The sequence below is a fragment of the Equus przewalskii genome, chromosome 5, assembly GCF_037783145.1.
Source record: "Equus przewalskii isolate Varuska chromosome 5, EquPr2, whole genome shotgun sequence".
NCBI lineage: Eukaryota > Metazoa > Chordata > Mammalia > Perissodactyla > Equidae > Equus > Equus przewalskii.
This window is the reverse complement of record NC_091835.1, coordinates 86,254,194-86,281,440: the sequence shown is the minus strand read 5'-3', so window position 1 is coordinate 86,281,440 and position 27,247 is coordinate 86,254,194. Positions and strand designations below refer to the sequence as shown.

At 48.0% G+C, this 27,247-nt stretch overlaps 1 protein-coding gene and 1 long non-coding RNA gene across 2 annotated transcripts in view; one reads left to right on the top strand and one right to left on the bottom strand.

Moving 5' to 3' along the window:
* Positions 1–27,247, top strand: part of PTPRR (protein tyrosine phosphatase receptor type R) — a 212,891-nt gene that overhangs the window by 69,688 nt on the left and 115,956 nt on the right. The gene's annotated exons all lie outside the window — the stretch shown is intronic.
* Positions 12,254–17,566, bottom strand: LOC139083430 (uncharacterized). Its single transcript, XR_011540146.1, has 2 exons — positions 16,713–17,566; positions 12,254–15,438 (listed from the first exon to the last, which is right to left on the bottom strand). It is a non-coding gene; the product is annotated as an uncharacterized lncRNA (long non-coding RNA).

The following is a 27,247-nucleotide window of genomic DNA, read 5'->3' as shown; positions in this document are numbered from 1 at the left end:
TGAGAAAATGAACACATTTTGCATTTTGCCCTAACCTTGTGATTTTATCAACCTGAAAAGATTGATCAAGGGAGAGCCTCATGTATCGAAACTTTCTGTTAGGAGTCCGAGCCATTTGGGATGTGCAGTGTGGCAGCTCAGGACCTGGTCATTCCACCTGGCTGTGCTCTCAGATGTAGAAGCTCGTCACCATAAATGTGGAGCAAAAGCCCACAGCCCTGTAGAAAGTTAAAAATAAAACAAATTTTAAAAGATTGATAAGTAAAACGTAAGTATATTTGTTTTTAGAAATAAGTATCAAAGCTGGTTACCATATTCTAAAGGCCCCTGGGGTGCTATCAGTAACAGCCAGGTGTCTCTGGTGCCCAGTGATATTCTTCGGTTCCCCAAGCCCCATGAGGCTGCTATCTGTGGCAAAAGGCGAGGTTTCTGTCCCCCGCGATTTGCCTGTGCAGATTCAAAAGTCAGTAACTGCCTGAGTCTCTGGGAAGCGGGCTCGTGGGGTCAGAGCCACAGTCATTGTCCACCTTTGCCGAGTGTGATAAAATGCCGGGCTGGTGCTTTTTGGAGAAGAATTGCAGGGGAGGGAACTCACAGCCCTGGGAAAGCTTCTTTACTGTTTCAAACGTGCCGCTGCGGCCCTTTTCAGAGCCATTGTCACAACTGGTTCCATCACGGTCTCCCATCGGATTGCCATCTGCACGGTGCGCCTGCCACCTGTCAGCACAGGTATGGGAACCATGGCGGCGTGTGGCACCCAGAGCACTGCTCTCTCCCACGGTGGAGGCGGACTGTGGGATCCACGTCTCTGAGGGTACACGTGATGGGATCGTCTCACTGATCCCACAGTCATCGCCCTCTATGCCCCACCTGACAGGCTGCTCTCCAGCCCCGGTTCCCGGGCTGTCTCTTGTCTCACCATCCACTCCCACAGCCTTTACTCTGACGTCTCCCGAGAAACTGTCTCCAGCCCTGGGGCTGCCACACAATCACGTCACACAGAACTTGTTGAAGGCTGAGCGCGTCCTCCACCTGCCCCACCCACCGGGCTACCCTACCTGCTCTGCCCCTGCACGTCCAGCCTCAGTGAGCGACGAGTCATTCCCTACTCACTCTTCCAACCCGGACATCCAGGCGACATCCTGCACACCTCCTTCTCCCCCACTCCCGCTTTGAGCCCGTCACCAAGTCCTGCTTCCTGTCCTCCTGTGAGCGCCTGGGTCCGTCTGTCCCCTGCACCCTTGCCAACATGCTCCTCGGGACTGCTGTGGCATCCTCTGGTCCTGTCTCAACCCAGTTTTCTCCTTGACCCACCCTCCTGACCGCTCAAATATAAATATGAGTGTCATTCTGTCACGTTGCTGCTAATGTCCTCAGACGGAATCTCGTCACTACAGGATAAACCCAAGTGGCTTTGCAGCCCCTCTCCCCGCTGTTCCCCACTGTGCACTCCACCCAGAGCGTTAAATGGCTTGAATTTCTCCAGACCCACCGCATGCTCTCAGGTTCTCTGTGCCTGGAAGGTCCTTTCTCCATAATATTTTAAAGTTTGATATAACACTTAAGAAGTTTTCACATTAAAAAATCTGAATGTTGAACTCCTCTTGAAGAATCAGATCCCACGTCATCAAGCAGCCGGCTCTGCAGAGCGAGCCCAACTGTGTCCCATCGCTGTCGAGCCTGCTTGCTCTGCTCACTCACATCCTTGTCTGGTCACTCAACCTGCAGAGGTGCGACCCTTATAGAAGCATCGATCAATGAACCACAGCGCGTCCAGCGTCTGGGACACAGACACCGTGACCAAAATGAACAGCGTGCGTTAGGGAGCAGCAAGTTCCACCCTGTTGTTCTCTCCCACATGTTGGGGGGAACAAATCTGGTAAATAAGGTGATATCTGTGTAGGTCGTGGAGGAGACACGCAAGCTGGGAAAGAAAGGTTTCGTTTCAGAATGTGAGCATTATAACTAAACATGCTGGTGAGCAGGAAGAGGCAGCATCGGGCTCTAACACAATTGGGCCCACTGGAAAATCCTTCGGTGTACGTGGGACGACCTGGTGGAAGGCTTCCTGACCTTAAGAAAGAGATCTGGGAGGAGCACTGAGGACAGTCAGAGACTGTGAGTACGACTTGAGGTGGGAAACGGTTTCCCTTGGCTGCGCGCAGGTGAGCCAAAGGCAGGCCTGGACGAAGGCTGGCCCTCCGTCCTCCAGGAGCAGTGCTGCGAATACCAGCCAAACTGAAGATGGTGACACTAGTGCGGGCTGCTCTGCTTTGTAGCATTTGCAACAACAGAGTGTCCGCAGCCATTTGGACCCTGGCTTCCTTGGTCCCCCCGTCTCCAGGCCAGTTTGGTTCATAGTGAGGTGGCACCCTTTGGTGAAATGCTTTCAACCCCACTCCCACCCCCAAATTCACTAGTTAAAATGAACAATTAATTAATATCGTCAGCATTTATTGTTCACGCCATGAGGGGACATGAGAGGGCCACACTTGAGTCAAGTCTGAACCAGAAGAAGCTCATGGCGAACGGCCTCAGGGAGAAGAACATTCTGGACAGGAAGAGAGCGAGTCAAAGCCCTGAGGCAGGAGTGAGCCGGGCGTTCACGGGACAGGAGGCAGCCAACGTGGTGGGAGGCCGTGATGAAAGGGGAGAGGGGTGGCGTCAGGTCCTGCAGAGTCTCGAGGGGCAGGGCAGGGTCTCAGAGGTTCTTTTGGACCTGAGGAAAGTCACGGGAGGGCTTTTGCAGAGGAGTGGCGTGATGTGCAGCAGAGAGCTAATGAACTCAAGATGTTTTGCCATCAGCCACCCCCCCACCCGAGCGTTCTTGCAATCAGTTTATGTTGATGTATCTTCAAAGCAGAAAGCGGGCACGTGAATTGCCAGGGTTAAGTCCATAGGACAGAGTATTTCACGTTGCACTGTCTGGGGAGGCCTAGGCCGAGTGTTCACCCTGCCTCCACCGTGCCTGGTCACGCGTCTTGTCACGGGGAGTAGACAGACTGGGTTCTCGCTCTGTATGACCTGCGGGAGGTGTTTCTTCAGTGTCATAAACAGGGCTCATTAGCACAAGTGGCTCTCAGTGTCACACCACCCCTGTCCCTGGGGTGTGGATCGCAGCCCCTCCCACCCTCTCCTCGCCTTCCCCATTAGCACCGTGCCATTTGCACCCCACGCCTTCTCTCCCACACCCCATTAGCGCTATCCGCTTCCGGACTACTTGGAGGAAAAGTGTTGCAAATTTCAGCTTTCTTCCCGGCAGTAGCCTAGGAGTTCAACGGGCAGACGTCTCCCTCCTCCCTCTTCTCCCCCTTCCCCCTTCTGTCCCCTCTTCCTCCTCGGCTCCTCCTTCCCAGGACGGGTTCACCCAGGACTTCAGAAGGTCCAGATTAAAAATGTTTAAAATCCACCGTGGTAGAGAAGCATATTTTCTGAGGAAGATTGATCATCAATATATTTAAATCAGGGGATATGTACTTATAAGAGCTTAACGATATTTCGTAAAGATAGACTTGCAATGTTTTCTATGCTGAAAATAGCCGAGATTGATAAAATGCCACCTGAACGTGTCAGCCATTTGTCTCACGTGGTCACTTCAGATCCGTCGTCTCTGCCCCGTTTGATGAGGACATCTGTGTACCTGGCACAGACCAGATGCCGTGAGCCAGCAAAGATACTCTCCCTGCCCTCCGGTGACACAGTGCAAGAGAGACTGTGGGAAGGCCGGGGAGGGGGGATTTGAGAAGAGACCACGTAAGACCATCGCCGACTGCCCTGAGGCAGCCGCACACCTCCTTTCTCATTAGCACTGAACCCGGGGCGTCCACCCACATTTGGGTGGTGGGTGGCTGGTTCTGGCTCTGCAGGATTACCAGTGAGCGTCTGAAATTGGGGGATGTGAGTGGGCACTCAGCCGGGCGTCCAGGCTGGGACTCTGTCTCCATCTCTTACTCTCCAGGTGAATTTAGACAAGTCACTTAACCTCTCTGTGTGGCTTCCTTGACTGGAACGTGGAGCGATCACATTGCCTGCCTGTAGGGCCATGGTGAGGAGTCCACGTGTAGGAGCTCTCGGAACAGTCACACGAGCGATGCTGGGGCGGTTCCTTCTCGGGCCTGTCAGAGCGGATGTCAGAGGCGTCGCCGGTCCTCAGGGAGGGTGCTTTCCATCCTGACTCTCACGGGCGGCCCCTCGTCTCCACAGCCCGGATTTGCAGCCGAGCCCCTGCTCTCCAGCACCAGGAGGACCGGGAGGGAAGCAGAGGACCCGGCAGCTGACGCCACGGCCACACTGCTGGCTGTGCCTTCTCCCCTGCCAGGCGACGGCCGAGACCCAGCTGCCCAAGGAGCCAGCGCTGTGTGCGCGGCACGCACAGTCTCGTGTGGGAGAACGCTTGCACGTGGATGTTATGCTCTCCTGAGATGCTCAATACCGTTTTTCTTCATATCCTTCATGGTGGCTTTTAGCATCGTAGTTTCTCAGTGGAGAGGATAAATTTATTGTGTGATCACCCCTTACATTTTTAAACATTTGAGTTGCTCAAAATTATGTATTCCTTCAACTGAAAAACTATTTGTCGAGTGACTAAGGCAGGTACCGTGTGAGACATAAGAGCGACTAGAACACGGCGCCCGCCCTGGGAGCCTCCTGACCAGACAGAGGCGGGATGGTGAGCGCTGGGTTGGCACAAAGCAGGCATGCAATAAGGACCCCAAGGAGGGCACCTGACCAGGGGCTGCTTCCAGGGAGTGTGCTGTCCAGCCCTGGACGCTCCATCTGTGCTCCTGGAGGCGGGGGTCTGCCGCTCACAGGCTGGGGGGAGCCCCGTCCATGCCCGAACCTGGAGCCTCTCGCTGTGCGTGGCCCCACCAATACGGCCCCCGCCTGAAGGAGGCCCCAGGCTGAATGCACAGCCCGATCCTGGTGGACAGCAGGAGCAGCCCCTGGCTGGGGCGCCCGCCTCGGCCCTCCCTCTGGTGCTGGCCTCCTGGTCTCACCTCTCCGGCCAGAACCTGGCCCCTGGACAGGGGGGAGCACCTGGAGGAAAGTCTGTGTTCTTGCTGCCTCACCATGGAGACCGTGGGGAGGGAAACAAGGCCTCGAGCTGAGCACAGAGAGGTAGGAGGGAATGGGGGTGAGTGTAAGTCATAAAAGATGATACTAACAAATAAATGGAGGACACTTTGGGGACACCGAGGAGGGAGTTGGTGACCCTGCCACTGGGTCAGAACGGGTCCAGGGCGGGAGCTGCCGCCATGTTCTCTGCTTTCTGTGAGAAAGGACGGTGAGCGAGGCCGGAGGCTTGTGTGAGAACTGATAGCGGTGTTCAGGTTTCTGTCACTGCTTTGCCGTCTGTGGGCCAGTCCTAGAATGTACTTCAGCGGCTCACTGTCCATCATTTCTGTCATTGTCACAACCGCCTAGTGTCACCTGCAGTCACAGCAACGCCTCTGCTGCTCCGCTCTCCTTCCAGCCCAGCAAAGGTCGTCTCAGACCTCGGGGTCATCCTACAGCCCCAGCCAGGTTATTTCAGAGAGAAAACAGTCAATTGCATGTGTGCATGTGTGTGGGGGTGTGTCCTTTGCTGGAGGGAAAGGCAAAGGCAGAGAAAATTAGGGAAAGAAGGTGAGCCCACAGTGCTGTCTTTACTTGATTTTTCAAACTGGCCTCCAGGGGCAGAGGTTACACCCGAAGGTAAAGACATGCCCTCCCAGAGTTGGTCTAAAGAAGGGTCAAGCCCCACAGCCATGGTGTTATTGGCATCGTGCGCTAATCAGCCAATGAATTAAACGAGAGGACGTTGCAATCAATTGTGGTCACATGAAGTCAGTGGCTTTCTCCGTGGTGGCAATTGTCTGAAGGCCAACAGAGCACTTGAAAGTGCTTTCTATCAGAGACTCTTTATTGGCGATGCTGCCCTGGTATTGACGGAGGCAGTCACTGAACGTCCCTCCTCTGCGTTAACTCAGGTCGGCTCTGGAAGGCAGGGTGGGGGAAGGAGCTGTCCCCATGACTGTGAACGGGGAGGGAGGAGGCCCCGCCGCCCGTGGTGTAACTGCAGGCAGGATCCCGGCAGCCGTGCTGTGTCCTCGGCTGCCTCCCCGCCACGTGTCTGGTACCAGAGACACGAAATTGTGAATAAGCACATAACTGGCTCAGCCTCTGCAGTGCACAACACGTGCTTTTCATGAGCATTAAATTCATTGTTTTTAATTTGAGAGAAAATTAGGTTCTGGCATTAATTTCCACTTGTCTTCCTCCTGGCAGCACAAATTGTTTCCATGATGCAGAAGAGCATAATTCTCTTCTTTGTGTGTTTTGCAAACTCCATCCTTTTTCTAGGAAAACGTTTGCTGTCTACCACTCACTCATTGGACTCCAGCTGGTGACTTGAGTCTGTCCAGGTTCTATGTCACGTCTGTGTTCCCTGTCCTCCGGGTCAGGGTCAAGGGTCGCCCTTCGATGGACCCTTTTCTTTGTATTTCCTGCAATGTTGTATACAGTGATGCCCAATAAACGCTTGTGACATAAGTGGAGCTTCCTGGGATGTTAAGGTGGGGGGCAGTGGACAGAAAATTGCCAGGAGGAGACATGAGAGGCAGGGGATTCCTGCTAATCCGGCACAGCAGGATCCTTGCTGAAGGCAGGCCAGCGACTTAGACTCCAGAGGTGGTGTGAGAAGATGGACCAGGTGTCGAGGGTGATCGGGCATTGAGGATGGGGATTGTCTCAGACTGACTTAGCAGGACTCTTGCTAAAAGTGGCCTCTGCAGACTGAGGAAGGGCCCACAGCTGGGGCCGGGTGGTAGTGAGAGCTCAGAGGAGCCCGTCTTAAGTTTGGTCAAGGAGGGACTGTCAGGAGTCACCCCTGTGGTTTCTCGTCCTGCTGGGTGCTGCTGTTGCCAAAACAACGGAGCGGAGTGGTGTCCCCTGGTTACTTCTGAGCAGGTCGTCCATCACGTTTCAGCCGCAGACGTCGAGCATCGTGCTGATGAAGCAGGAACGGCTCACCCTCCCCGAGTCCTGCATGCAGCGGGTTTGTGCCATAGACGCTGTTTCATTTTTCTTGTGTTGTTTCAAGCTATTTTGAATATTCTTCACTCCAAACATAAATATAGCTTTCTATTCTTTTTTTTATGCTTTTTGGTGAGGAAGGTTCTCCCTGAGTTAACATCTGTTGCCGATCTTCCTCTTTTATTTTCTCCTCCCCGAAGCCCCAGTGCATGGTTGTGGGTGATCCTGGTTCCTCCGTGTGGGACGTCACCCCAGCATGGCGTGATGAGCCGAGTGTAGGTCACGCCCAGGATCCGAACTGGCGAAACCCCGGGCCGCTGAAGTGGAGCGCACACTTCACCACTCAGCCACAGGGCCGGCCTCTATTCTTTTTTAATTTTCAGTTTGAGTTGTCATAAAATGGTACTCTTTGCTCACATTCCTGAAAACTAGATTGTCGTAGTTGGGCAACGTCATAGGTGTCGTTTAGACTGAGTACAGAGAATGTCTTTAAATAGTTCCGCAGTGTAGAAAGTGTACACCTTTATATTGTTGGACTATCTGATTCTGATGCTGCTGAACAAAAAGTCTGACAGGAAACCACACATGAGAGGCGATGTGGCCTCCACCCCCCGTCCTCTGAGGCGCTGTGCTCCCTCCCAGGCTCCGCCCAGCGCCTCCACCCCATGCCCTCGACTGACCTTCACCTTCCTGTTCAGACTGCCTGCTGTTCACGGCTCTCCTTGGGGGATCCCCACGGGGCTGAAGGTCCCCCAGCGAGTAACAGCTTCACGGTCCCCCACGTCCAAGATGCTTCATTCTGTGGTAGCCCTCCCAGGCGACGTGAAATTGTTGAGCAGTTGCAGTTTTCCAGCGACCCCTGAAATTACAGCTCATTGGCGACACCTGCTCTGGGGGACCCGGACCACAAACACTTTTTGCAAAGTATTGGTCAATCCCTAGGTTTTTCTATTTGTTCTTCATCCTATTTTGTTCTTCCTTTCCTGTAGAAGACTGAGGTCTCCAGAAGTCAGTCGACACTTCTCCACTGTGGGTCCCACGCAGTGGTACCCGCTCAATATGTGTTTGTAGAATTAAATCACACGACAAGCTCACAGAAGGCCCGTGTCACCTCTCATTCAAACGTGGAGGAAAGACAGATCAGCTCAAACTGTTCTTTGGTTTGCCATGACTTACTCTGGAGTACAGGTCAGTGAGGGATCAGTGACTGGTTTTTATTAATATCACTATTCTTTTCTTTTATTTTTTCTGAAAATATCTTTAACATAAGCATCTTAAAATTCGTTTGATGTCTGTTCCTGTTGAGTTGACTGGACGTGGATTCTTGGTAAAGTGTCCACAAGGTGGACTGAAACAGGCCCTCAAGGCAACCTGAGACGGTGACCCGACGGTGACTGCCGGCACTCTGAGATGGAAGCAGAGAAACTCCGAGCTCTCAAGTCATGTCGGCCTCTCTTCCAGACTATCAATTTCAGTCTTCTGCTGTAACTGTTTATTTGCAAGAACTTCAGACTTTCTGAAAAGCACACGGATTTGCTCTCACACACCTTCACCCGGTTTCCCGTTGTTAAGAGTTTACACTGACTTTGTTGTTCTCCTCTCGTCTCCTTCTCTCTCTTTCTAGATAGAGGATGGGGAGGTAGATGGATAGATCGATAGACAGATATAGAGATACATATTTGTGTGTTTGTGTGTGTGGCCTGTCTCACGAATTCATATCTAGTGGGGGGAAAAAGGAAATAAAGACATTAATAAAAAAGATAACTTTCCAGAGCTATAAACAGTTGAGAGGAAATATACTGAGTGGCACATTGAGTTGTAGCGTCTCTGTGTGTGTATGTTTGTGTGTCAAATGTGTGCTTGTTGACAAACACGTCTCTCGACACGTACGCACCTCCTGCCTTGGAGGACGTCGTGCTGCGTGAACAACAGCCTGTGTTCTTTGGATCCACCACTTGGAACTGGCGTTTCCTTCACTGTCAGTCTAACGAGCATCACTGCTACCAGACAACAGCCTAGCGTGGCATCTGACGGCCCTTTCCTGAGCAGCTCGCCCATCGTGGTTTAGGTTGTAGATGTCAACTTGAAAATGTACGAAATTTTTTGAACCATTTGAGAATATGTACAGACATGTTGACTATGTACTTGCAAATAGCTCAGTACAAGAACATTGTCTTTCTTAATCATAGAGCAATTGTTAAAATCAGGAAAATAACACTGATACAATAGTATTACCTAATATAAAAACCTTATTCATTTATTCATTGCCAAATTGTTCTATGTTTTTTATAGAAAACAAAAAGGAAAATCTTCAGACTAGCCATTTTTTTTATTGTTTTCTTTGGAAAACTAGGACAGAAAGTCTACAAATATTTTATGTTTATTTCACTTTTCATATACTTTAAGCTTTTCAAATAAACTTAAACTATTTTAAGAGCAAATACATACGCTAAGTTTTGACACTTTGTAGCCCATGAACACATTAATATGTGCTGCCTGCTGGGCTCATTTTCCTGTGGACCTTAAGGCTTCTCCTGCCACCTATGTTGAATAGAAGCCCTGCCAGCACTTATTCACTTGTTCCTCCATCCGCTAGGCAGACCAGTAGTACTGAGGATCCAGCACTGCCCTGGATGAAATAAGCTGGTGATACACTGTGGTCATTCACAGCTCCTTATCTGTGAGTATTGCAAAACCCATGGAAACAAATCCAGCAGCTAAGGCTGGTAAAATGCTACAATTATCCATAATCTTTCATTTCAAATCAAATCATCTTCATCAGTTTCATAAAAATCAAACATTATGACTTGGAAGTTGGAAAATAGTGTTTATTAAAAAATATTTTTTAAATGTTACTCATCTTTTCATTTTGGTGTTTCACATAAGAGTTCGAGAAGGGCAACTGCTTCTAATAATGTTTAAAAGTAACTTCTCCAGACCTGTGGTTTCCAAATGTTTTTGGTCATACGCCCATAAGTTTAAAAAGCATTGTATTCCTAATGTGCGTATGCTGGCTTATTTATAGAAAAGTATACATTGGGTACCAGTACCTTATGTACGTTATAAAACTTACCCCCTCCAGAAATTGTAAAGAACTACGTGAAATAAATATGAATAAACCTTCTGACGAGTTCTTCCCGGCTGCACTGGCTCACTCGTACCCCCTCGCGGTCCTCGTACTGTGCTCTTCAGAACTTCGAGGCTGAGCTATTTTCTTCCTCATTGCTTGTCCCCGCTGTTGTTTCATGGTGGTGCCACTGCGATAGTGCGTACCCTGTTCAAAGGCCGTTGTCCTGAGGACGGCTCCTTCACTTTCGTGTTTGTGCATCACCCACATAGAGGTCATTGATCTTGGGTTGTGCCCATTTGTTTCACGTTTGTTTGTAAATATTTGTGCACACCGCATGACTGTCACGTCTCTACCTGTCATAAACTTTGATAAGAAGCTGCAGGCAGGGTTGTGCCAGAGATAAGGGATGACGATTGAAAGGGGACTGAACGGGGAAGTATTCCACAGCAAACCGCGCCCGCCCTCCTGGAGGATGGTTTCACACGCTACGAAGACATGAGTGCCCAGGAAAGGAGCATTTCCTCCTCATCAGCTGTGGCCTCGTGTCCAGTGTGATGTGTGATAAGGAAGGGGGAAGGAACAGCTACAGTCTACGTGTGTGCCTGTCACACAACTGTGGAGCAGTTTCAGCCGTAACACCCGGCAGGTAGCTCGATGCTCAGCATGTGATGGCAGGGCTGGAGTCCTTCGTCTCTCTGTGTCCTCATGTGCCTTTGCAGAAACAGGAGTGTGATGTCTGTTGAATTAATGTCAATGGGTTAATGAATGAATGAGATTTTATACCATTTTCCCAGATTCAGTGCAGATAATTTTGGTCAGGAGTAACAGCCTGAGTTGCTTAGCATGTACGAATCCTAGAAGTTCTCTGTTCCCTTTGAAGGCTGTTCTCATGACGCTAACCCACCCCCGTGTTCCGGACGCTGTGCCTCCCTCACACCCGTCGTGCTCACCGTAAACTCAGTGTGGCCATCTGACCTCTGACATTTCAGCCACTGTGCATTTTAGCCGCTGTGTCGTAGTTTTGCTGACGTTTCTTCTGCATTGGGTTCACTGAACTTGCACATGTGGTTATGATTTTTATTAAATTTGGAAATTTTTCATCCATTATTTCTTTAAATGTTTTTCTGAGTGCCTCCTCACCTAGGGACTCCAATTACATGTGTGTTAGGCCACTTGAAGTCGTCCCACAGATAACTGAGTCTCTGTTCATTTCTTCTCTGTGTATCTCATTTGGGATCATTTCCATTGCTGTCTCTAAAGTTTCTCATCTATTCTTCCGCTGGATTTAATCTGTGGTCAATCCCGTCCCCTGTAGCTTTTATCTCTAAAAGTGAGACTTGTGTCTTTTTATATCATCAATAGTTCTCCTTAGGGTGCTCATGCTTTCCCCACCTTATTGATCGTATGGGGTAGAGTTGTAGGAACTCTTTCAATGCCATTACCTACTAATTCCATCATCTGCATCATTTCTGGATCTGTTTCTATTTCTTTTTATTTTTCTCTGCAGTATGGGTTGTATTTTCCTGCTTCTTTGAACAGCTGGCAAAATTTTTCACTGGTTTCCAGACACTGGGAATTTTGACTTACTGAGTGCAGAATGTTTTCTAATTCCCTAAATATGTTGAGCTTTGTTAAGTTTCTTGGTTAGATATCCAAGTGGTAAAGTTACTTAGAAACAGTTTCATTCTTTCAAGACTTGCCTTCTAATCTTTGTTGAATCTTTCAAGAATTTGTTTGGTGAGACCAGAGCGATGTTTCGTCCAAGGCAGGGGTCCTTACACTGTCGTCTGCAGGCCAAGTCCAGCCCACTGTCTGCTCTTGTATGTCCTGAGGGTGCCACTCAATCACGGTGAGCCACAAAGACGCAGCTGGGACCTCCTTCTCCATCCCCAGAGCCTGCTGGTGGCTGTGCCTCACTGCTGTTCAGGCCGGGCATGGGTTGCCGCCTCCAAGTTGGAGACCTCGCTGTCGGCACCCACCAAGCATCAAGCACAGAATCCGAGTCTGGGGGTCAGCACATTAGAAAGTCAACTCCCTCCAGCAAGCTGCCGTCTAAGACGGAGAACCCAGCACACAGGCTCCGGTGTCACCGGGCAGAGTGGTGCTGACTGAGGTGGCTACCCGTCTTTGTCAGTTTGGGCTGCTGTAACAAAACACCATCCACTGAGTGGCTCAAACAAGCAAACGTTTATTTCTCCCAGTTCTGGAGGCCGGAAAGTCCAAGATCAGGGTGTGTCAGTTCAGTCCCTGTTCTGGGAGAGAACCCTCGTGCAGACGGCTGCCTTCTCGCTGTATCCCCACACGGCAGAGACAGAGAGCAGGTGCTCTGGTCTCAGGGGCAAGGGCCCTAATGGCACCATGGGGGCCCCACCCTCACAACCTCACCTAAACCTGATTACTTTCAAAAGGCCCACCTCCTAATAGCATCACACTGGGGGCTAGAGCTCCAATATGTGAATGTCGGGGACACAAACGCTCAGTCCGTAGCTCTACCCTCCCCCTCCCACACACTAGCCAGACCTCTCCCCCAGGCCCGTGCTTTCATCTCAAGGATGTCTCCGGCAGATGGCAGTTAGGCGTAAAGCAGGCCCACCACGTGGCAGGGCCCATCTCAGTCAAACGCCGAGTGGGGAGAGGAGTTGTCTCTCTTGTTACGAGAGTACCTACGAAATGCGTTTGATTTTGCCTCTTGGCCCATAAAGCCTAAAGTATTTACTGTATGAACTTTGATAGGAAAAGTCTGTGGACCTTGGTCTGGGGCTAACTGTGCCCACTCCTGAAGCGACCCCGTTCTGACGCTCCCTCCAGTGCCCTGTGAGTTGTAAGGTTTTGACGCTCTGGCTGGAGGGCCAGGAACTCTTCCCAGCCCTGTGTGAGCTCGGAGGCTCCTTCTTCCATTCCTTTCTGGTGGCTTTTCCTCTGCTTTTCCTCTTCCTTAGGAAGTTCCCTCCTTCCACGAGCTAACCAGGCTCAGCTGAGGGTTCCAGGGGGCTCCAATGCCGATCTCCAGGACAATCTCTCTGTGCAGCTCTCTCTCCACATAGGTCTCTGCTCTGTGTTCTCTACCCTGTGAATTCCAGCCTCCTTGGGCTTCCTGAATTCTGAGCTCAGAGACACCTCTGGGCTCCATTCATGTTCCCCCTCCTCCAGGCAGCAAACTTGGGTGGTGGTAGGTTCCCCCCACGTGGTTCCTCCCCTTGGGGTCACCGTCCTGTGCTGCCTGTCGTACAGCATCTGAAAACTACTGTTTCATGTATGTTGTTTGGTTTTATATTTGTTTCAGGAAAATCAGTCCCTATTCCTCCATGATGCCTTAAAGCGTAATTCCTGACTTCTCGAACTTGAAGAAACACAATATCCATGGGACCTAAAAATTTGATGAATTAAGTTCGAAAGAGATGGGAAATGGATTTTGATAGGGAAATTTCTAACAAGCTTAAGTTCCGTTTTGGCAAGAAAGTAAAATGTCTGCCTGAAGACGAGGAGAGTTCTCAGAAGGTTTCCCTGAGGACTTGTGGGTCAGCAGTGGAATGACCTTGTCCTCCAGAAGGCTTTGTCAGGAGGGCGTAGCCTTCCTTTAATTCTAAGATTGTTTTTATACATTGAATATCAAGATTTTGGAAGGAAAATAGGTCAGAGATAGGGCATTAGCCAGCGCCGTGAACGGGGTGATGAATTTATGTGCTTGGGCAGAAGGACGGAAAGCTCATTTTCTGCTGCGTATAATGAGAAGTTAAGGCTTCACATATTACAGCAGAAGAGAAGCTGCCGTAAACAATGGCTCTCCATCCTGATTTTGAGACAATCCCAAGGGCGGCAAATTGTGTCCGAGTGTGCTGAATTCTCCCCAGATTCTAAAGCTAAAATGAATTTGAGACCCAAACATTGATTTTTCAGAAAGAAGAAAGTCTAAATAACCAAACAATTAAACTAGGGCTTGATTTTATGGATCCAGAAGGCATCGGGTGCCGTTTTTCTATTGCTGACTCTGTTCAGTGAAGTATTTCATCTGCCCGTGATTTATGAAAATGAAACACATCTGCAGTAACAATGTAAAAACTATTTAGCTCTCGTTTTATCCCTGAGAAGAACACTTTCCTGAAAAATGTGCTTTTCTTGCTAAGATAACATCCTTTTGACAGATAAACACACCAAACTGCCGAGTGCATTGTGACAGATTGCCAAGGGAGAAGAGGCTGATCTTCTTGTCATTAACAGTTCATTGTTATTTCTCAGATGGGGGATGTGGGCCAGGAGCTGGTCTCCAGCCTTTGTGTAAGTGCTGGGATATTATTAGAGCCATCTCGCGGCAGAGCATACAGCTGTGCCCTGGAGGACGTAATGGAGTGGGCCTGTGGACGTCTCTTCTCCCTTCTCTAAAGCACTTCAGAGAGCCACTCGCTTCCGCGAATGGTCCACCTGGGAGAGTCGATCAGTGCTGACGTTTCGTGAAGCTCTCGTGCTCTGGAACGATTGGCATCGATGCCTATCTAAAGCTCTATTCTGGGGGTGAGGCGGGTGCCGTGGTAGCGTTCACGCATTACTGAAATGCTTCTTTGACCTCCTCCACTGCTAGGGTCTCTTGTTTAGAGCAGCATCTTACAGGACTGGGAGTGAAAGCTTCTGACACCTCTGGGATTTTGTGGTTTCCTAATTGAGGAGAAGAAAGCTGACAAAAATGTCAACTGGGGAGGAGAATAAAGCAGGATTTTAAACTGTCCTTCAAACACAGCAGAGAGACAGAGAGCTCGCTTTGAGAATCCCTACCAGCAGGCAATGTGTCTTCCATGGGTTTTTGACTAAAGTGAGCTGAAAAGCTAAAATGAAGCCATGGCTTAAAAACGGAAAAATCTTGGTGTAAATATTAGTCGATGCTGAATGAAACCATTGAAATTTTGCTTTATTTGCATCAGGCACGGTCTCTACAGGGCCTCGTGACGGATAACGCCCCAGCAGCAGAGCTGGGCCTCCTCCGTCCGATGTGCACAGCTGTTTGACCTTGGCGAGTCCTTGAGCTCTCAGCTTTTGTCTGTAGTTTCCTCATTGGCAGAGAGGACATGGTAACGGAACCTGCTGCATGGGGTGTGGGAACCAGAGCACGGAAAGGGCTCAATAACTGCTGGTGTTGTTGTTAATAATCATAAATATACAGCACAATCTGCATTTGCTTCAGTTGCCTGGTTAATATTCAGTGAAAGTAGCTTGGAGACCAGAATTGCCTGGGTTGACAGGTTAAGATTTCTGCTGTGTTTTGCGTGGAGGCCGACCCCGCCTAACGATGGGTTCAATTGGGAGACTTATTCAACAGCCAGAGCACATGCTTTGGAGGGTTTTGTAGACAGGTTTTTTCCTTCCTAAAATCACAGAAGTATATTAGAAAATGAATATTTTAACTTATTTAATCAACCAGACTATGAATATCATCTCTATATTCATTTCGCCTTTATAGCTACTTGAAGAATCTCACATTTGGGGACATATTTACTGAACTTCTGACGTAAAATCCAAACAAAACACAGATGAGGATATCACTTGTTGTAGGCACCTGTCAGTTCACAAGAACATCCCATGAAATTATTACTTCAAACAGAGCCTGTCCTTGTGGACTTTGCGTCGGTTCAGAACCTGCAGTTGTGTCCTTCAAATGCGAATGTCTAACATCGATGCTGAAGATGCCCTTTCTGTCTCGTATCTCTATCAATGTGAGATTTTCTCACAGGGAACCTTCATCTCCCGGTCCTCACTGTCACTGACAAGTCACAGGGACACCCCAGGGCACGCTGACTTTTGTTAATGCTTCACTGCACGTATGCTCACACGCATTACCCTTTAGAAGAATAATCCGTTAGATCCTAGTTAATGCTGGCAAGATATGCTGTGGTGGAATTTCCATAGCACATTGCAACTCGGTTTGATTTTCTTACCTACAAGGTCTTAAAGCTCGTCGGCTCAGAGAGCTTTTGTCTTCTTGTGAAAGATAGACACACAATTATCCTGTTTTGTTAAGGATAAGGAAGTATGCATGGCTCTGAGACTTCCATTATTTAAAGTGCTAGGGACCACGGCATTCTTATTCTAGTTGAGAAACTACTTAAGTTCTAAACACATTTATCAGACAAATGTTTTCACGGTAGCCATTTTCAGGCAACATTAGTTTTTGGTTTAAATTTCATGTTTATTATATGTGACAGCAGCATTGCTGCATTAATTTAATAGTCAAGGAAATGGTCCTTGAAAATGTAGACTCGAGTAACCGTCAGGAAGTCGGATGGTTATCCTTCTCGAAGAGGTCAAGGCATACTGACCTTCTACAACTGACTTTTGTGTGTACAAGGCAAGAAAATCAGGAAAAAGGCCGCAGTGAAAGTAATGATGTCCACGTTCTTAAAGAGTAAATGTCTTTTCACATCACCACTCAAAGTTAGAAAGTAGCCCAGGCAGTTCGGTCTCTTGACATCTGATAACTGACCTTTACAAAATAAATTCTAGGGACTGTATGTGTTTTGTGTCCTTCCAATCCACCACCGCAATTGCTTATTCATCTTAGAGGAAGTTTTGATTGGGACAAAACTCTGAAAATAACCTCAGGGTGGATCTCGAGGGTTTAACAAACACAGTGTAGGCTTACCTGGATGTGTTTACAGGGGAAGAGTCCAAACAAGGAGAGAGAGGTGGTGAAACACGATAACACCACTGAGGAGTCCACCCTGTTTACACGGCAGGTTCCTTATCTGTCCTCCTGTGGTGTCTGACGAAACCAGTCACTGAGAAGGCTGCCCTTCCAAAGTTCATCTAACGAAGGTGGAAATCGGCTCACTAACCTTCTGAGTTCAGCTTTGCCCAGATTAGGTAATAGATCAACAATGAAAATGCTAAAACCAAAAAAAGAGTTTCACAGAATATCTTTTTAAAAAGTACACCGTTAAGTAATGCTTCTTCAGCTACGTCTAGTCTCTCCCTCTCCCTCTCAGCTGAATTGATCACATTGATAGGTGAAACCACGTTCAATCAATTCAGCATTTATTGAGGGCTGGGCAATAAATACAAAGATGAAGATATTTGAGACTTTCTGTCAAGGAATTTATATATTGAACCAGAAATTTATAATCCAGTGGTAAAGGCGGGCAAGCAGATGTATCCATTAGGAATGCCTTCAGCAGCAAGAAACAGAAAATTCAGTTAACAGAGGCTCCTGCGATTAAGAATTGTAATTTCTCACGTGTGAGGAGTCTGCAGGCGAGCAGTCCTGGTCAGGTGCAGTAGCTCAGCAACGTCCCTTCCCTTCGCTTTGCCGTCCTTGCATGTGCCTTCTGGCCGAGTGCTTTCCACCTCGTGGTTGCAAGGTAGCTGCCACATCTCTGAGCATTGTGTCAATGTTCACAGCAGAAAGGAGGAGGAGGCAGAGAGCTCTCCTCTGGTGCCTGTCTCCTTTATAAGGAAGCATAAGCTTACCCAGTAAGCGCCCTGCGTACGTGTCAGGACTGCGCCGTGTGACCACAGTGGCCTATAAGGAAGCTGCAGAAATGAGTGCTTAGATTTTCCATCCCTCTGTGGGACACGGCAAGGGAGAGGGAGGGCCTTGGGAGTTGCTGCTGAGTCCATCTCCCAGTAACATCCCCACATAAACCAACTACGTGAGGCAGGAAGAAATCGGCTCAGGAGAGGACAGGAGCGATTTCTGCTGTGGGACCAGGCTAGTGCGGATGCAGCACCCAGGACGAGTGAGAGTCGATCGAGGAGCTGGGACCACGAGCAATTCAGAACAGGACAAGCAGAGGAGAGGCGCGGCGTGGGGGTGAGAAGCAGTGGTGCGCTGTCTGGATCTGGGGGTCTCAGCGCACTGGGGCTCGTGGGCTGAGAATTCACAGAGCGTTTGGAGACTCACTCACACAGGACTTTCACTGCTCTGCTAAGTAGTGTAACTTTCACTGTTTCCCAGAATCCACAGAATCCCAATAAGACTTTGCAGCCCAGCCATCAAGGCTCTGGATTTGACCTGAGCTGCTCTGCCCGTTCGTCCTACGGCTCCACCCCGTGTACGTGCCAACGCCTTGGCTCAACCTGCTTTACCTACCCGCCCCGAAACAGCACCCTCTTTCTACGTCCATGCAGCGCCTCCCGCTGTGGATCCTACTGAAATACTCTCCCCATTTCTTTCCAAACTGGAGTTTTACCCATGGAGGCTCATCCCATCGAGGGATGGAGGGGGCCCCTCTCTGACCCCTTAGTGCATCCAGTCGCTCTCTTTTAACTATCATACGTAGCATTTTAACTATTCCGGTCGTGTGTTGGGAAGGGTGAGCCGGGACGATGCAGACTCCTGGCCCAGATTCAAGGGCTGGCAGGAACGATGACTCAGACTCCGTTCAAGTGGCTTTCATGCCAGATGACTCCTAATCGACCAGGCCCTCAGGCAGTGCCGGGCACACCCAGGATTGGGAGACCCGTGAGTGGACGCAGCTCCTGTTTCTCCCCAGGCCCTCGTGAAGTCATGTCTGTAGCTGGTTTGTCCACTCAGGCCGGTGGGGGTAAGAAATCCCCCAGATCTGAGGAGGCCAGAGCCAGGGGTCCAGTACCTGTGTGACGCTGGCTGGAGGAGAGCCCACATCAGCACGCCGGGCTCTCTGTCGCCGTGGGGAGGGTCGTCTGCTTTGGCACAATTACAGTCCACGTTTTGTTCCTGGCCAGGACCCACACACACTGTCTCACCACGTGTTCTTTCTAACATTGGAGCTATTTATGTGTCTCTTTTGGACACTGTAACACAATGGTTAAGAGCATAGACTCTGGAACCAACCTGCCAGGATTTGAATCTCGACTCCCCACTCACGAGCTCGAGGTCTTAAGCATCACCTGAGGATGCTTCCTCGTCCACGCAGTGGGAACAACCATGGTGTCCACCCATCTGGCTGTTGTGAGGATGACATGACATCATCCCAGAGCCTCAGATCAGTCCATGTCCTTGTCAAACGTGGACAATTTTTTGAGGGGGAAGACTATCTCGTTCATCATTTTCCCTCTCATTTTTAAAACGTGCTATGTGCACAATAAATATTTGAAAAATGAGTGAATGAATGACTAAATTAAGTGACTTCAGTGTTTTGTGGCTAAGAAATAAAGAATGGCCAATGGACAGCACAGAGTGGCAGTAGAAGCTCAGAGTGAATGGGCTCGTCTCCAACGGAAAAGCATTCGTCTGTTCCAGCTCTGCTGATGGAAATGCACATTTACAACCTCCCTGGAGGGCGATTTGGCAAAATTATCAAAAGTCCTTCAAAAATCCTAGATTTTTGACCCAGTAATTCTATTTCTGTAAATTCTAGGAAGGCAATGCAAGAAGTGCACACAGAAAGTTGCAGGGTAGAATGGAGATGGCAGAACTGTCCGTCGATAAGGGTCAATGCCGTGGGTTCTTCTAAATCCATAGGATGCTAAGACAGACCTATATTTCAACTGAGAAAAGCTATCATAGGTTAAGTGAGAACAAGAGGAAGACATCGTAGAGAGAATAAGCCTATTTCTTTAAGAAGCAACTGTAATAAAAGGATGTGTAATATCTTATTAGTGTGAGAAATAAACCTGGGGAGAGAGAATAAAATCTTAGTTGCTATCTTTTAGTTAAAGTATGAGTGATCTTAACATTTTTCTTTATACTGTTTTGTGAAATTTTCACGGCTATGAAAGCAATCATCTTGAAACTTCAGTTCTCACAGACATCCATGCAGTGCCCGTGTTCCCAGCGTGTCTACACGTCCATCCACGGTCTGCCTTTGGACGGGGCAGCGGGTGGTGTGGGGGAAGCTCGGAACCGAGAAGAAGACTGATTCTAACCCCATTTCTGTTGCTGACTTCCCGTGTGGCCTTGGGCAAGCTGTCTCCCAGTGCAAAGAGCCATGTGGACACTCACACAGTTTGCTGTGAAGGGCCCCAAGTTTATTCATCTGTAAGTAGCTAGTATCGAATGCTTCAAGTGTGAAACAAAGAGCCCTAACCAGCCCAGCTGCAAAGAGCATAACGAGGATGGAAAGCCCAAATCTGGAGTTAAAACACATGCACAGACACGCACTCACACACACGTGCACGTGCACACACGCACACATTTCAGCAGCAGTGGAAGGGGTGACACCTCTCTGAAACGATTGTCGATTCTATAGTGTTTCCTTGTCAAATACATAGAAATGACCTGACTGCATAGAGAAAGAAGGAACTGCTGTCTTCTGATGGGTGACGGGGGATGATAGAAATCTCTGTTGATCACACGCTATTGCCTTCTTCTCTTTCTTCCTCACGATCCTGTTCTGCTTCTCCGGGGCTGTTATTGTCTTCTTGGTGTGACCCCAGAATCTCCGCATTAGAGTCCAGAGGAACCGCACAAAAAGTTCCCGTCCAGTGGTCTGTGTGTCCTCTTGGAGATCATGGAAATCTTCCGTTCGTCTTCTTACCACAGGCGTCAAGTCTCACACGTGTGTGGCCACCTGCTGGCCTCTCTCTGCTTGAGGTCACACACCTCTTCTTCCTGGTGTTTCCATTTAGCTTTCGTGTCCACCTTGGATGTTTGAACGTGGTGTTGACCTGGCAGCCTCCAAGGATGCTTCTTTTGCCTCTGCCCCACAGTTCTTACCTCTGTGATCTGAAGTTGCTGACTCCCCAGGCCCAGAGCAGGCCTGGACTCCATGGCCAGAGGGACGTGCTGAAGCGAGACTTCACAGGTGCCACAGGGTTGTGGGGACAATCCAGCACTTAGTGTGACCATCCTCTGTGCACACAGGCAGGTGGCAGGTGCCCTGGTGATGGAGCTTCAGCAGGACCCCAAATCGAAAATTACTTCTGCGAGATCTGACGTTCTCTTTAAAGTTTGGTTTTGAAGAGAAAATGAGCATTTCAGCCTTGTTAAGTTAGGCTTTGGCTCTCTGTTAGGATGTAACATAAACCAAATCTACATGATCGTTCACCCACACACTCGCTTGTTCTTATGAGTGGAAGTAGGTCATTCTGACGTGTGTAGACCAAGTTCCATTCATATTGTCACTTCAGGCCTAAATCTGTTTTTAAATAAGATGTTTCCAAGGTACCATATTGGGAAAAATTTTATTCAATGCTGAGAGCAGTTACTTATTTATGTTCTCACAGAATCATATATTGAAAAGCTGTTTCTCAAAATAGAGACACTAATTATAAATGTGATGAGCAGAGAGAACGTGTTCTTGGCATGAAAATCTGGAAACCTGGGTACGGGCCCACGTCTCCCCTTAGCCGTGTGACCTCAGGTGGAGCACCTTCCTCTGGGTTTGGAAAATGCACCTGTCAATCGAGGGAGATAAGACAGCGTAATCTCTGAGACCCCGTTACTTTGACACTCCTGGTTTCTCAACTATCATCTAACAGGTGTTTGCGAAAAGAATAACAGCACGTTTGGAACTGATTACTACACATCCACTCTCCTGTCATTGCAGTTAATACGCGAAGCCATTTGAACTGTTGTATCACTTACCTAGTTTCCATAACTATATATTGATCAAAATCTCACAAAGTATGACTTCTTCTACATAGCTCTTCTCAATATAATTTTCTCATAATTGCCTAATGGAGTAAATGAAACAGTATTTTATGAATCACAAAAGGACATCTGTGAAAATATTACTCTTTATAAAGTTGAGTTAATTTAAATGATGTTTGCAAAGACAGCTGTTTTAAGCTGGTGTTGCTGATATTTTGCGAATAATTCTTTTACTTTTATCGTTCATTTTTTTTTCAATGAGAACTCCGTGTAACCTAATATTTTTTCCTTGCTGTCACACAAGGGAGCTAAAGCAGAGGGTGACAACTGTTTCAGTTGCACAAGCATTCTGTTCAGCCATGTGGCAAAAGACAAACCTCTTATAGGTTTCCGATAAATATTCTCTCAATTTGGTAACCCGAATCTACTCTGCTACACCCCATGCCATCTTTTTTACCCTGTGTCTATCGATGAAAGCCACAACTTTCTACAAATACAAGAAGGATGTCATTATATATACATATATCTACCATTATATATGTCATTATATATGTCATTATATGTCATTATATATATAGATAGATAGTGTGTGTGTGTGTGCGCGCGTGTGTGAGCAAGATTGGCCCTAAGCTAACATCTGTTGCCAATCTTCCTCTTTTTCTTGAGGAAGACTGTCGCTGAGCTAATGTCTGTCCAGCCTCCTCCACAGCGTGCATGATGAGTGGAGTAGGTCTGCCCCCGGGATCCAAACCTGAGAACCCAGGCTGCTGAAGCAGAGCATGTGAACTTAACCACTACACCACCGGGCCGGCCCCAGCAATCACAATATATTTGAGCAAACTGTTACAGGTCGTCAGTATTCTTAGACGGGTGTGTTAGTCTGAGCTCTCCAGAGACGCAGAACCTCGGCTGTGTCTACACCCTACGTGTTGTGTTTAGATAAGAAAGACTTTTATGAGGCGTTGGCTCACGTGGTCATGAAGGCTAAGCCGTTCCACGATCTGTAGTTGGAAAGCTAGAGACCCGGAGGAGCCAGTGGTGGGAGTTCCCGTCTGAGTCCCAATCCTAAAGCAGGAGACCAGTGTCCCCGCTTAAAGACAGAGCAGCAGAGACAGCAAGCTCTGTCTTCCTCAGCCTTTCTGTTCTGCTCAGACTTTCGACAGATTGGATGGGGCCCCACGTTGGGCACGGCGATCTGCTCAGTCAACCAGTTCCAGTGCTCATCTCATCCGGAAACACCACAGGCACACCCACTCACGTTCAAGCAAGCGTCTGGGCCCCTGGGCCAAAGTGATGGATGCATAAAATCAGCGTCACAGCTGACGCCTCCAGAGTGTGGAGTCCGACTCCAGCCGTTGAAGCTGAGAGAGCTGGACTCCAGAGAAGGAGACTGCCCAGCTCATGCAGTGAGTGGGAGATCCGCGGTCATAACCTAAATCCTCAGATTTTATGATAAATATTACATTATATTATATTTTCATTCAACTCTCATTCTACTTTGCCACAGTGGTTCTTTTTTAAAAACTGCCTTTAAAACTAATTTAAATGTGATCTTCTCCATGTTCATGAGTCCCATTTGTGTGTGTGTGTGGAGAGGGAGAGAATGTTCATGACTTAACAGACGTGTGACCTTGGGAACATCATTAATACTCTCGAGCCTCAGTTTCCTCATTAGTAAATGAGGCTCATGGTTGAGCTTGTTGCAAAGATTGGTGAGGTGAAGTGTTGCGGATCGGCGCTTACGGTGACTGGAACACAGCGAGTGCTGCCTGAGTGTTAGCCGCCATATTCAGTTTCTCCTTATTCCCCACCATGGCCCACCGTCTCTGCCCTAATCTCTGGCCAGGTGTCAGCTGGCTCCCATCTCTCTTTGGTGCTGCATCTCCTTCTCTGAGTGCTCAGGGATTTCAGAGCCAAGCTCTTCAACCACACACAATGCAGAAGTAGGACAGCGTGTAGGAAACGTGACAGGCCAGGGCAAGGGTGCGTGGCTTAGACGAGTTGGAGAGGTGGGCAGGGTCCAGATCAAACACCCGGATATTTCATTACTATTCTTTGTTAGGTTTGGGATTTTTGTTTTAGTAAAACAGCCAAACCAACGTGTGTGCCCACATGCACTGCAGTCTTAAGCTGTGCAGTCAGCAGCACGTTCCACAGTGGGTGTCATGTTTCCAGCGCTGGCTGTCCCTCCAGGTGGACAGGTGGCCTGACCATGGGGAGACAGAGCTCTCTAGGCTGTCCTCGACTTTATTCACGTCATCCCGACCGTCGGCTTCTCCTGCATCACCTGTGATGATGTTGCTTGCCACGAGGCACTATTGAAAGGGCTGGCGGAGCCCCCTGCCGTGCTGTGGCTTCCTCAGATTCTGCCCCGTGACCTGTCCCTCTGTGTGACAAAGCGCTCCCGACATGGATTATTTTGGGTGCTGTAAAAATAAAAGTGCTTAGACTGGGCTTATTTTGTGAAATCCCATCTCTTCTTTGAAATGATTTATACGTCAAACGGTTGAGGTGTTCTTTGTTTCTCATCAACAAGGATATTTTCTGGTGTTTATTTCTCAGAAAGAGTAGACTTTTTGTTACTTACCAAAACTTTGACATACATATGAAACATATACATACCCACCTGAACATATATGTCCATGGTGTGAGAAAAATCAGTGCTATAGTATCTCTAACGACCAAGAAATAGAAATGTCACCCTTGGGCATCATTTAAGAAGTACATACAAGCTTCTCTCGTGGCCCCCGCCTTCCTTGAGACATCGTCTTACTAAAATTCAAAGTATGAAGATAAACCTTTGTGTTACAGGAAGTGAACACGTGGGCTGAGACTTCAATCAGAATCTTCAACTTGTGATACGGAATTAAGAACAACATCCCCAATGAATCATAAAATAATACACGGTGTGGTGGTATGTCTACCATTGAGTGGGTTTTATTCAACATGGGTACATACAACATACATGTGATGTGTGTGTGTACCCATTTGACACGTGTGGACACAGACTCACCGTTCATGGCTGAGTGGTGCATTCCGTCTGGAGGTGCACTGCAGTGTCCTCTGAAGTAAAGACTAGTGTGTACAGGTGTCGTCGGGACACAAGTGGACCTTGGGCTTCTCTTCCCCGATGGAAGCATCAGTGCCCTTGGAAGGTGCCTGTGAAGCCCCGTACCTCCTCTACTGGGGCCCTCAGACAGTTCTTTGTTACTTTCTGTTTCCTTCCACTTGTCTGTTCAACAAAGATTTATTGAGCACCTATGTGTATACTCTCTCTCTATATATATATAAATATTTACATTATATTTATATATACTTATGTTCATTTACTTAAAGTGAATACGTAAATGTAGTCCTTAGAGATTGTAATAAGACCTATGAGAGAAACACACAAAGTACTGAGTCAGAAATCGTAGAGAGGGTAAGGGTGGGGTGCTTCTTAGATAAGATGGGCAGTGGTCTCCATGAGGATGGACGCTTTAGCCAAGACCTGAAGAACGAGAGTAAAGCAACATTTCAAGATTTGGAAGAACAACGTTACAAGCAGAAGGAATAGCCAGCAAAAAGCTTGCAAAGCAGAAAGGATGCCAGTGTGGCTGGAGCATTGGTAAGACAGGAAGATGAGGCAGGGAAGTAAGCTGGAGACACACACACGCAGGGCTGTGTGGGCCACGGTGAGAAGCTGGGCCTGCATTATAACAGCAGTGGGGAAGAAGCTTCAAGAGTTTTTGTGTGGAATAGATGTGATCCAATTTACCTTTTTAGAAGATCTCTCTTGATGCTACGTGAAGAATGGATTGGGAGGGGGCAGGACGGAAGCAGGGATGCTGTAATGGACCGCAGATGCGGATGATGGCAGCTGAGCTTTGCGCTGAGAGTGGAGACAGATCCAAATGGGAAGACTCTGTGTATTTGGAGGCAAAACCTACAGCTTAGATGAGAGAAGAAACAATTCATCGGTGCTTCTCAGGTTGTTATCTGGGCATTTGGGTGGTTAATAGTTCCATTCGCTAAAATGGGAAAGTTAGAAGAATAACAGGTTTAAGAATAGTCGGAATCTCAGTTTTGGACGTATTAAATTTGAATTTCTTTTAGACATCCAGTGGAGATATCAAGTAGCAGTTAGATGCTTGAGTCTGTGGACCTGAGAGGAAACATCTGGGCTGGAGATAGACATTGTGAAACATCAGCATATAGGGTGTGGAAAGCCTGTGACTGGATAATATTTACTAAAGGGTGAGAATGGATAGAACACAGAATATGTCCAGCAAGGAGCCCTACGTCCCATGAGCACTTAGACCTTGGGGGGGAGAAGAGTCAGCGAAGGAAGTGAGAAGGGACACCACTGAAGCCGGAGGAAAGCCGTGTGAGCATGGTGGCACAGAAGCTAAGGGAAGACAGTTTCAAGAAGGGAGAGTAGTCAACTGTGCCAAGTAGCTGCTGAGAACCGGATGAGGATACAAGTGTCTCTTGGACCTGGCAACGCGGCGGTCATTGGTGATCTTGACAAGATCGGTTTTCTCTGGTTGCTGGGGTCCATGTCAGATGAGAGTGGTTGAAGAGTGACATAGAGAGAGGGAAGAGGCAGAGACTATAGATGATTGGTTTGAAAATATTTCATGTGGCACAGAAAACAACTCAAAATGGATTAAAGACTTGAATGTAAGACCTGAAACCATGAAACTTCTAGAAGAAAACGTAGGCAGTACGCTCTTTGACATCGGTCTTAGTGTATTTTCAAGTACCATGTCTGACAGAGCAAGGGAAACAAAAGAAAAAATAAACAAATGGGACTATATCAAACTAAAAAGCTTCTGCACAGCAAAGGAAACCATCAACAAAACAAAAAGACAATCTAACAATTGGGAGAAGATATTTGCAAACCATATATCTGATAAGGGGTTAATAAGCAAAATATATAAAGAACTCATACATCTTGACAAAAAAACCTAACAACCCAATTAAAAAATGGGCAAAAGATCTGAACAGAGTTTTCTTCAAGGAAGATATATTGATGACCAACAGGCACGTGAAAAGATGCTCAACATCATTAGCTATCAGGGAAATGCAAATCAAAACTACAATGAGGTATCACCCCACTCTAGTTAGAATGGCTTTAACAAGACAGGAAACAGCAAATGTTCAGAGGATGTGGAGAGAAGGGAACCCTCGTACACTGCTGGTGGGAGTGCAAACTGGTGCAGCCACTATGGAAAGCAGTATGGAGTATCCGCAGAAAATTAAGAATAGGTCTACCATATGATCCAGCTATCCCACTGCTGGATATTTATCCAAAGAACTTGAAAACACAAATGCATAAAGATACACGCACCCCTATGTTCACTGCAGCATTATACACAATAGCCAAGACCTGGAAGCAACCTAGGTGCCCATCAAGGGTCGAATGGATACAGAAGATGTGCCACATATACACAATGGAATACTACTCAGCCATAAGAAACTATGAAATCCGGCCATTTGTGACAACATGGATGGACCTTGAGGGTATTATGCTGAGTGAAATAAGTCAGAGGGAGAAAGTCAAATACTGTATGATCTCACTCATAAGTAGAAGATAAAAATAACGACAAACAAGCACACAGCAACAGAGATTGGATTAGTGGTTACCAGAGGGGAACGGGGAGGGAGAGGGTGAAAGGGGTGAT